Raw genomic sequence first — 11,040 nt, 5'->3', positions numbered from 1 at the left:
AGATGTCTGTTGGGATGCCCAGGTTTCTGGGTATTCAACAGAAACTGTTCGGTCAGCATCTCATTTCTCTCCCTGATGGGGAGTATTCTCGCCTCATTATGCAGATGGTGTTCTGGGGACATAAGAAGACAGCCCGTGGCGATTCTGAGAGCAGTATTTTGGCAGGCCTGTAGTTTCTTCCAGTGGGTGGTTTTTAGGATTGGCGACCATATGGGTGACGCGTAGCACGTAATCGGCTGGCTAATTGCTTTGTATGTGGTCAAGAGCGTTTCTTTATCTTTTCCACAGGTACTGCCAGCAAGGGATTTGAGGATTTTATTACGGCTCTGAATTCTTGGAACAATTGCGGTTACGTGCGCACCAAAATGTAGATCCTGATCAAACGTCACACCCAAGATTTTGGGGTGTAGGACAGTCGGTAGCGTAGTGCCATCGACGTGGATGTTCAATATGGTCGACATTTGGGGCGTCCATGTTGTAAATAAGGTCGCGGAAGATTTAGTCGGTGACAATGCCAGGTTTCGCGAGGCGAAAAAACTGGAGAGATCAGGGAGATAGCCGTTTATTTTATTGCATAGCTCATCGATCTTTGGGCCTGGGCCTGTGGCCATTATTGTGCAGTCATCGGCGTAGGAAACGATTGTGACTCCTTCCGGTGATGAAGGTAGCTTAGATATGTAGAAATTAAACAAAAGCGGGGATAGGACACCACCCTGTGGCACCCCTTGCTTAATTCTCCTTTGTTTTGATGTTTCGTTTCTGAATTGCACCGATGCCTGCCGACCACCCAGATAATTTGCGGTCCACCTTTTAAGACATGGGGGAAGGGTGGACCCTTCCAGGTCTTGCAGTAACGAGCCATGGTTGACCGTATCAAAAGCTTTTGATAGGTCTAACGCTACGAGTACTGTTCTATGGTTAGGATATTGATTCAAACCGCAATTTATCTGGGTGCTAATGACATTTAGCGCGGAGGTGGTGGTATGGAGTTTTCTGAAGCCATGCTGATGAGGGGCTAGCTGCAAATGTGCTTGGAAATAAGGGAGCAAAATGGCTTCAAGCGTCTTTGCCACTGGCGATAGGAGAGATATCGGACGATATGACTCACCTACGTTAGCTGGTTTCCCAGGCTTTAGTAGCGGGACCACCTTGGCCATTTTCCATTTCTCAGGTATGACAAAGGTGGAAAGAGACAGGTTGAAGACATGCGCTAAATATTTGAAACCCTCTTTCCCTAGGTTTTTAAGCATCGGCATGGCTATGCCGTCTGGGCCCACTGCTTTGGATGGTTTAGCACGACCAATGGCGTCCTCAACCTCTCTAGCGGTGATGGTAATTGGTGACGCGCTGAGTTTGTGTTTATGTGCGTGTCTATTGGCTCTCCGTCTATCTTTGTCGACCGTAGGATGCATTATATATTGTCGGCAGAAAGCGCTCGCGCATTTTTTCGCATCCGACAGAACCTTATCGCCAAAGGCGATGGAAACTTTGTCTTTGTGCTTAGTCGGATTCGATAGGGACTTTACGGTGGACCAAAGTTTACCTACACCCGTAGAGAGGTTACAACCTCTTAGGTGCTCTTCCCATTTCGCCCGCTTGTGTTCGTCCACAAGCAATCTGATGCGTTGGTTTATATCCCTTATTTGGGGGTCGCCTGGATCAAGCTGTCTTATAAGGTCGCGTTCCCTCGCTAAGCTCGCGACCTCCGCCGGGAAGTGGGGCCGGATTTCGGGAATTCTCCCGGCGGGAATGAAATGTGCCGAGGCGGATTCAATGACCTTACGGAAGGCACGCTCCCCTTGGCGGGCATCGGTCGGGATAGGGAGGGCAGCAAAGCTGCTGTCTGCTGTAGATTTATATTCTTCCCACTTTCCTTTTTTTAAGTTTATGAAAGTGCGTTTTTCGGTGACGATGAAGTCGGCGGTACGCTCGAACGAAATAAGTATGGGCTGCGCTCACGATTGAGATATCTGGCGAGCTATAACAGCTTCCTACCATACGTGTGGGGGCGTCTCCGTTTATTGTGCAGAACGTCGTTTCGTCTATTTGATCCGCCAACATCTCACCCCTACTGTCCGCCCGCAAGTTTGAATGCCATAGGTCGTGATGGGCATTGAAATCGCCTAAGATAATGCGATTGTTGCCAGTGAGTAAGGCCTCGATATTAGGGTGGTATCCACTGGGGCAACAGGTGACAGGAGGGATGTAGATGTTGATGATTTCTAGATTTGCATCGCCTGACCGGACAGATAGGCCTTGACGTTCTAAGACATTGTCACTGCGGTCGATGCCAGGATCAAATATATGATATTGCACAGAGTGGTGTATAATAAACGCGAGGCCACCTCCATTTCCGCTCTCGCGGTCTTTCCTGTGGACATTATAACCAGAGCAGGTCTGCAATGCAGATCTTGCTGTGAGTTTAGTCTCTTGAATCGCAGCAATGCGGATGTTGTGCCGCTTCATGAAATCGACTATCTCCGTAATCTTCCCAGTTAGTCCATTATAGTTGAACTGCAGAATTCTGAAGTGCATGAGGGGTGACGCCGCCACTCTAGGGGTAAGTGAGGGGTGACTACGCCTAGGTTGTGGAAGGCCAGGACGCAATTGCTGTTGTGGCCTTGGGACTGGGCGCCCTTGGGCAAGCATTGGGGTACCCGGATGATTTGGGTTTGCGACCTGGCAACATGGCGCGATGAAACCCGTCGGGGGGGTGCCGTCGCGGAGGCCAGAACATCTAGGAAAGTGGCACCACCCAAGGCAGGAGCTGCATTGAGCGGATGTCGCAAACCTATATATTCTGTGCTGGCAGACGGTGCAAACGGAGGCAGGGACTAAGAGTCTGTTTCCCTGACCTGCACGATTGCTGCCAGAAAAGAGGGGGGGAGAAGAAGACGGGGGCAGGGGCTGATGCTCAGCATTACAACCAGCTCTACTACGAAGGTAGTAGTTATGAGTGGTATCAGCTGTTTGAGTTGTTGGCGCCGTGGGGCGCGAGCAGCAGCGGGTACTTGTTGTGGCTTGCTGAGCAGCGAAGCTGCTGGAAGGTAGTCGGGATACGCTTAGGCGTAGACTACGGGACGCCCTTGGGCGTGAGCAGCAAGGAGCCACAAAAGATTTATAAAAGTTACGTGGACGTCGGGTTTTGGGATCAAGCCCAGAACAACCTGTCCGATGCAACCATCCCTTGCACGAGACACACTGAACAGAGTATGACCGTCCTAAAAAGATTCTTTTCTGGCAAATGCAGCAAAACCATTTCTCATGACCGGGGTCAGGAGACGGACCCGGATTGATTTCGATACCTTCCCGGAGTAAGAGAATATGTAGCAGTCCTGCTGCAAGGAGCTGCTGGGAGGATGACAATTTGTGGGAGGGACGAAACAAATTAAATGGGGTCACACTGAAATGACAGTCCTTGGTCGGGAAAAATCCCGAGTCGCTCCGGTACATAGAACAGACTGCTTTGGGAAGCGATTTGGTAATAGTCTAGTTGAGGGGTCGACTGCAGCAGCTACCAAAAATATCGAGAGAGGTGTCAAACGACGCGTCTTGACATCAGTATTAATAATCCGAAGGCGGAAAATAAAAATTTTAACGCGTTCAAAAGATATTAACGAAAAACCAAAAAAAAGACCCGCGGTGCCACGGTGATGCACAATTTTTTTTGTGGGTACAAACACAACAACAACCACATGGAAATCGCCAACTTCAATTGCAAATATCTCCGGACAGAGATAAAATTTTTCTTTTCCGCCATCGGATTATTGTTCTCGAGATTAATACGCGTCTTTTGAGCGTATTAGCAGTCGAACCCTCAACTAGACTATTACCCATAATTTTTGATAAAAATTAGGTGTTGCACCGTCTTTTAAATCATTACCATATTAAGTTGTATAGAATCGACGGGATGGCCTACAAGGTTTCATGTCATACGAAATCGCTCCCGATATGAACGGGCTAGTACCTTAATTGTTCCCGGAACGTACCCGATTGCATCCGGCAAAGTCGATAACGGGGAGTGTCATCGCTACAACAACAACAACATTATTTACTTTGGTAATAGTGCAGTTTACGGTACCCACCGAAATTTGGGCAAAATTTTCGAGTGAGGTATCAAAAGACGCGTATTCACGTCTAGATCAAGAATCCGAAAGCGGAAGTTAACTATTTTTACCCGTTCAAAAGATATTAACGAAAAATCGAAAAAAGACCCGCGGGTCCCTCCGAAACCGGGGGTGGGGTCCATAGTATTTTTGCGCAGAACACCTTTCTGCGTTGGCGGCCTTCTGCCGCGCTTATAAAAAATAACCCTGGTTTACGCCATGCCAAGCCCGGGTGTGTGGTATAACCGTGGCTACCGCCACGGTGATACACAATTTTTTTTGTGGGTACAACACAACAACAACCACATTAAAATCGCCAAATTCAACTACAAATATCTCCGGGCAGAGATAAAATTTTTCTTTTCCGCCTTCGGATTATTTTTCTCGAGATTAATAAGCATCTTTTGATACCTCACTCGAAAATCTTGGCTCAACTATAGGGTGGGTACCGTAAACTGCACTACTACCTTTACTTTCTGATTTTCATTCATACATACATATGTGCATTTTTAAATAATAAAAAAAATGTTATATTATTCCGCCGGATTGCGATGCAGCTCAGAATATGCCAAAATCATTGGAAATTTACAATTAAATGCATATTCACGTGTCATTTGCCAAGGATACAAGGTACTTTACAACCAACATGCTTTGGAATACGGTACCAAACTGGCTGGATGTATTTCCCTAAAAAAGGGGGGAACTACGCATCTTGGTTTGCCAGTATTTGCTTCGGTAATTTATATTGATTTGTATTGATTAAAAATTGCAATAGTAGATAATGTAATGTTATTTAAAATTGAATAGGTAGCCAGAGCAAAAAAGGCAACTGATCGGCATGCATCTGTTATTTATGTGGCGCCACCGGGAACTGCTGCTGCTATCCTAGAAGCAGAAATGTCTGATTGTTTGCATCACCAAAGGTGTCCCATAACATGATATGGTTCGCGTTAAACACGCTCCCTTAAGGCAAAAAAAAATCGCGTCTAGTCAGGCCCGATTGTCCAGGAATCATGGCACCAGAAAGGGTAAGTAAATTGGCTACCATATTCAATAATTTGTCATGCTTTTGTTGATAGTCAACTGAAGAATGCAAATACGACAGAGTTCGAAGTTCATGTGAAAACCAATTAATTTTTTTAATTAGCGTTTGGAGAGAAAAATACATATGTATGTATGCATAGAACTGCATAGAAGGGGAGGAATTAATTAATTATTATCAGTAGATTTACAAGATTTTTGTCATTTTCCCTGCGTCGCAGTTGTCATTATATTGCGTTAACAGAGGACATCAACACCTTACTACCCACAGCCAGTTAAAATTTTAGTAAATTTTGCTCTTTTCATCACTGTTCCAAAACGCGGAAAGTTATATATCGAGCATTGCATGGAGAATGGTACATTTTAGCAGACTTTCGCATTGCGGTCATTATTAATATTCAATCCCTAGAAGGTTTAATGTAGTCATGTCAATAGTTCCCGAGATGGTGGGGCTAGTACCATAATGGTGCTTGTTACCGGAACGTGGATAGATAGATAATTTATTGAGGAATGCACAGTGACTTGCACAACTCCTTCAAGTACCTCAACCTAGCCGACTTCCTTGATGAACCCCAGCAGTGTTCTTGGCTTGAGAGATTAAATGTGGGAATGCTCTGGTGAGCCCATAAACTTAGCCCTACGTCTTTAAATTGCACCGCAATCTAGAAGGATATGGTCCGCCGTCCGCTGACCCATCACAAAATCGGTATGTGTTGTTCGATATTATACCCAGCTTTTGCATGTGACTGTTCAGTCTACAGTGTCTTGTAAGAATAGCCGTTAGGACTCTTAGATTATCTTTTTGAGAAGCATATTAATGCCCTATATCGAGTTGTGCTGTAACCCCTTAACAGTAACTTAGATTGACTCAGGCCTGGCATATTGCGCCAGTGTTCTCTCTTTTCCCTCCCTTCTATTATTAGGGGCATTTATTGAGTGAGCCAACTGCCAGGAACGGCTCGGGATCGATGGGTAATGCAGTCCGCCTGCTGTTGTTGTTATAGCAGTGCTTCGTCCCATCCAATAGGTGCGACCGATCACAAATTTTCATCAATGTCTTCTAACGGGAGTCCAAGGAAACTTTCTGTTTCAACAGGGGTGGACCATAATGAGAGGAGTGTTAGAGGTGTTGGTTCCACAATACAGTTAAAGAGATGGTTGTTGTCATGTGGGGACACATTACAAGCAGGACAATGTTTTGTATGTCGGGGTTGATTCTGGATAGGTAAGAGTTTAACCTGTTACGTTATCCAGATCGAAGTTGAGCTAGAGTGACTACTCCTCCTCTGCTAGTTTTGTTCTTTGAGTACAGGAATCACCGGCATAGAGGTTCGACGCCTGTTCGTGGAGTTTACTGAAGACATGCTTGTGTTTTTTAGCTTCATACGGTGTCGTATTTCCTCATAATGTAATGAAGGCGTGAACAACAAGAGCCACAAAAGATTTATAAAAGTTACGTGGACGCTGGATTTTGGGATCTAGCCCAGAGCAACCTGTCCGATGCAACCATCCCTTGCACGTGAAACACTGACAAGAGTATTTATTTTTTTAATTTAATTTATTTATTATTACGGCTGTTTAGGCCTAAAACTTAAACTACTAAGTACAATTCATTGTTATAATCACTTATTTCTATTGAATATGCTGTTGGAATGCCATGTGATTCCGGTCAGCATATTTACTAGCGTAACAAAGGGACGTGTCTGGGAGCCACTCATTTAAGGAAGGTTGGAAAGGACGCGTTTCCAATCCTCCAGTTCTCCCAGCTCAAGGCAACAAAATTTGGAAATTATATTTTGCAATTATATGTGTATTTTAAGCTGTCGGAATGTATTAGTCTCCGATCAACACAGCTAAACATGTCTTTGGATGTTGGAAATTGAAAATAACGTGTATCCAATCACCCCTCAACTTTGTTTAGTAAAGACGCTGTCGGAATGCATGAAGATTCCGATAAGCACAGCTCAACATATAATGGGAGGTTGAAAAGGACGCGTTTCCTATCCCCCCTGCTCCAACTTTTGTTTGGCCTTATTTTCGTTATTTTTGTTACAGATTATATAATTTTATTGTTATATTAATGCTGTCGGAATGCGAGTGATTCCGATCAGCAACAGTAAATATCAGCTGGAAATACCAAATTCCAGCGAAATTAGTTGTTGGAACTGTCTGGAGTTACAGGTGGCAGCCGATGTTCTTTTCCTTAAGGCCGGATGCATTGTATTTTGCTGCTTCCAATATTACCATTCCCTTTTCGCGCTCCAGTATCGGATATATCATGTAAAAAATAAGAGGAGAAAAACTTTATCTTATTGGAAGGGTTTTACAATGCTCTAATAAACTTTTTTTAAAAGTATTGAAGTTATTACTACTTTTTATGTGATTAGGAAGTTCATTGAAATATTTCAGGCCCTTATATATATGACCGTCCTAAAAAGATTCTTTTCCGGCAAACGCAGCAAACTCATTTCTCAGGACCGGGGTCAGGAGAAGGACCCGGATTGGGGTCGATATCTTCCCGGAAGAGGAGAGTATGGCGCAGACCCGCTGCAAGGATCTGCTGGGAGGATGACAATTTGTGGGAGGGACGCAATAAATTAAACACTGAGTCCGCCTGCTCATTACCCTTTACTCCCCTGTGGCCTAGGACCCAGGGCAACAGTACTACGTTGCGTGCTCCTAATTGATTTAGCTTTCCTACGCACTGAAGGATCAGTGCTGACTTTATTTCGAACGCCGCAAATACCTTTAGTGGGGCCTGACTGCCTGACTGAGTATGGCAATTGTTTCATTAGGGTATCAGCGCTGAAGGTTCAGCTTAGCGCACTAACTTATGGCGAATACTTCCGCTTGAAAATGCTGGGATGTGCTTTTAGAGTTACTGATATTTTGGCTCTGAGTCCGAAAACTCTGGCTCCATATCCCTCTGACGTCTTCGAGCCATCTATGTACCATGCGATCTTGAGCGGACTATTAATACATTGCACCCGCCCATACCTATACAGCCGTACCAAGAGACGGAGCAGCCCATTACATGTTGGCACAACCGGGGCACTGCTAGAAATCCAATCTATATGAAAGCTATGCATTCAAAAGTGTTTTACCAGTGGCTAGAGTTGGGTCGTTTCGTTCTGAACTTGTTCAATTGACCGGGTCTCTCAACTGAACAAGTGAACTAGATCTTCGATTTCGGTTCTATTTGTTCTTTTAGTTCATTTGTTCTTTGAGTTCGTTTTATCTAAAGTTATTCTTTCTCTCTTCTCGTTCGCGAACATTGAAAATTCACACTCACATACGCTGAAATTCACAGTGAGCACGAATGTCGATGATGCCACTTACACTAAAGATATGTGTGGTCATGTGTGTGTGGCACTGCTACAACAATTATGTATGGACTATTTATGAAAAACATTTTTTGCAAGAAACTAATTATTACATTTATTAAACTTGAAAAGTTCATATTTACAATTTGTGTCTGTACTCTTTCAATTTCCTGGATCTTCCGAAATTTGTAACTTTTTTTGAAGTTAATTATACATATATACATATATTAACTTATTTATTCATAACACATTTAAATATACCTACACAAAGCATTGCTGCATACACACCCCCATCTATACTTGTTGGCTTTTTTCGCGGGTGCGAGCAGCAGTGAACAAATTTGCTTGAAAAAAAAGAACAGATGAACAAAAAGAGCAACTTGTTCGTTCATCAGAAAAAGAACGAAAGATTCGAATCTCTGAAATGAACGAAAAAGCACAACTCTACCAGTGGCTGGTGCACACAGAACTGGACCAATGTATGCTATATTGATGCCTGCACAAATACCAAGTTATGTTTATGTGAATAATGTTACTGCTTATGTCCATTTGCACGGTTGAGCACATACAGTACCTACGTTTATACAAGGTGGAACACCACACTATCTACATGGCGATGTAGCCACCGATCACGTTGTTGTAAGAGATTAATTAAAATATGTTATTCATAAACACTGATTCTTATATTTTCATTATCATTAAACTGTAGACTCATGACGGGTATTCTTACTGGACACTGCCTTCTGGCGTCACATGCCTTTAAATTAGGCTTGGTCAGTGATAGCAGATGTAGGAAGTGCGGGTTGGAGGAGGAAAGGATCGATTACGTTCTGTGCTCGTGCCCTGCGCTTGCCAGGCTAAGACTCCAGCTGACAGCTGTCAGATCTAGAAGCAGCAAGTGGCTTAAGTTCTAGGAAGCTTCTGGTATTTGTCAAGAGGACGGAGTTATTTTATAACATGTCCTGGTTGTTGATAGGGTTTTTAGCTTGGTCGTTAAAACAAACTTCTGGTAACACTACGGACTCATTCAGTGTATGTGAGGTCGTCATGAACCCGCCAGTTCAACCTAACCTATATTTTGTTTTGGTTTTTACTTTAGAATCAACAGTTTAAGTAAGCGATGTCAGCTAACTAAGCGCCGTCAAATGTAGATCCATAAGGAACATGGGGTCTCCAGAGCCTCGGCTGTTAAAGAAACAGGATTCGCCACGGGTAGGTGGGGTTCACAATTGGGTTGGAGAAGCTATATATTGCGCTGGCAACCCATTGAACGGGTTGCGCTACACAACCCCCCGAACCAATTTGGTATTTTAATCGCCTCTTACGCAGGCATGCCTACCGCGGGTATACTCTAAGCCCCCTAACCCACTGGAGCCATGAGAAGCGTTAGTGACCTTGGGTGTCCCAAGGAAAGTTCCGTCGTGTCTTGTGTTGTTGGGTGAGCGGCCAGGTAGCAGCGTGCAACAAATGCACCATTCAGGAGGATACCCTTACTGAGCCCAGAAAATCTGGGAAAGTTGGATGTACTGGTCGGATGCAGCAAACGAGTATATTCTGTAATAGCATATGATCAACTTGGAGATAACCAAACATTTTTTTTCCTGTCCAACAGGGAACTGGTTCTAGACCCTGCTGCTAAAGAAGGATAGGCGTAGTCACATCAATTCGTTCCCGGGTTACTCGGGGAAATCAGTTTTAGCAGTACTTTGCACTTTTCATACTGCACGTCCATACAAGAACTTCGGATAATGAATTAAACAGTTGTTGTTGTTGTTGTTATTGTTGAATTAAACAGTCATCTGCATTTGTTTGTTTTTGTAGCACGTCTAATTTCCTTCGTAACAACAATCAATTATCCCTTGTTATAATGTTGTGTTCTCTATGAATGCAACAGCGAAGTATCTTCGAGTACCCCTGATTCTAGTTATCTGAAATCTCCTTGAGTCCCTTGTGCCTTTGGCCTCTCAGAAAAGAGCTAATTGTGGAGCCCTATTTATAGAACACTTTTCGGGTTAAATGTATTAAAAACTTTAATCTATCCTTACTGATATTAGTTTCTTTCTCATTCTAGGTAATTTGATTTTGACGATGTGCGCATATCAATATTCCAAATATTCCAGCTGTAGCTGAAGGAAGAACATGAATTTGCTCAAATTATAAGAAAACTGCGACAACAATCCCCCCCCCCTCCCCCCCCCATTTTAGTACCACATATAAGGCGCTAACAAGCATACTATGGGAAAGGGTCAAGACTAAAGGATCAATATCACCTGTAAATCGACTTTGATAGCACGAATTGAGGCTTCCGGTATTATCCCTACAAAACTCATATGGCTCTGCAAATTCATGTTGAACAACACCACCAGCGCAGCAAAAATTGGGCACCATCACTGAGCTTCGAAAGTTTCAGAAAGGGCACAGCTATTAATAGACGTTATTGTACTTAATTAGTTTGTACATATCAATATACACATATGTAAAGTTCACTTGAGTAATAAGGGGATAATTTAAATTGTAAAAAAACATTGTATATATGAACTGTTTATAATTAAATACTATATGAACATAAA

The 11,040-nt window shown here is 43.5% G+C and overlaps 1 long non-coding RNA gene across 2 annotated transcripts; it reads left to right on the top strand.

The window, feature by feature from the left end:
* Window positions 1–4,070: 4,070 nt before the first annotated feature.
* On the top strand, window positions 4,071–11,040 carry LOC137244513 (uncharacterized). Of its 2 annotated transcripts, XR_010951068.1 has the most exons (4): window positions 4,071–4,547; window positions 4,664–4,841; window positions 4,914–5,134; window positions 10,542–11,040. It is a non-coding gene; the product is annotated as an uncharacterized lncRNA (long non-coding RNA). The 2 variants fall into 2 exon arrangements; XR_010951067.1 differs by having other exon boundaries at window positions 4,071–4,841.

The sequence above is a fragment of the Eurosta solidaginis genome, chromosome 3 (genome assembly GCF_040869045.1).
Source record: "Eurosta solidaginis isolate ZX-2024a chromosome 3, ASM4086904v1, whole genome shotgun sequence".
Taxonomy (NCBI): Eukaryota; Metazoa; Arthropoda; class Insecta; order Diptera; family Tephritidae; genus Eurosta; species Eurosta solidaginis.
This window is presented reverse-complemented; position numbering and strand designations above follow the sequence as displayed.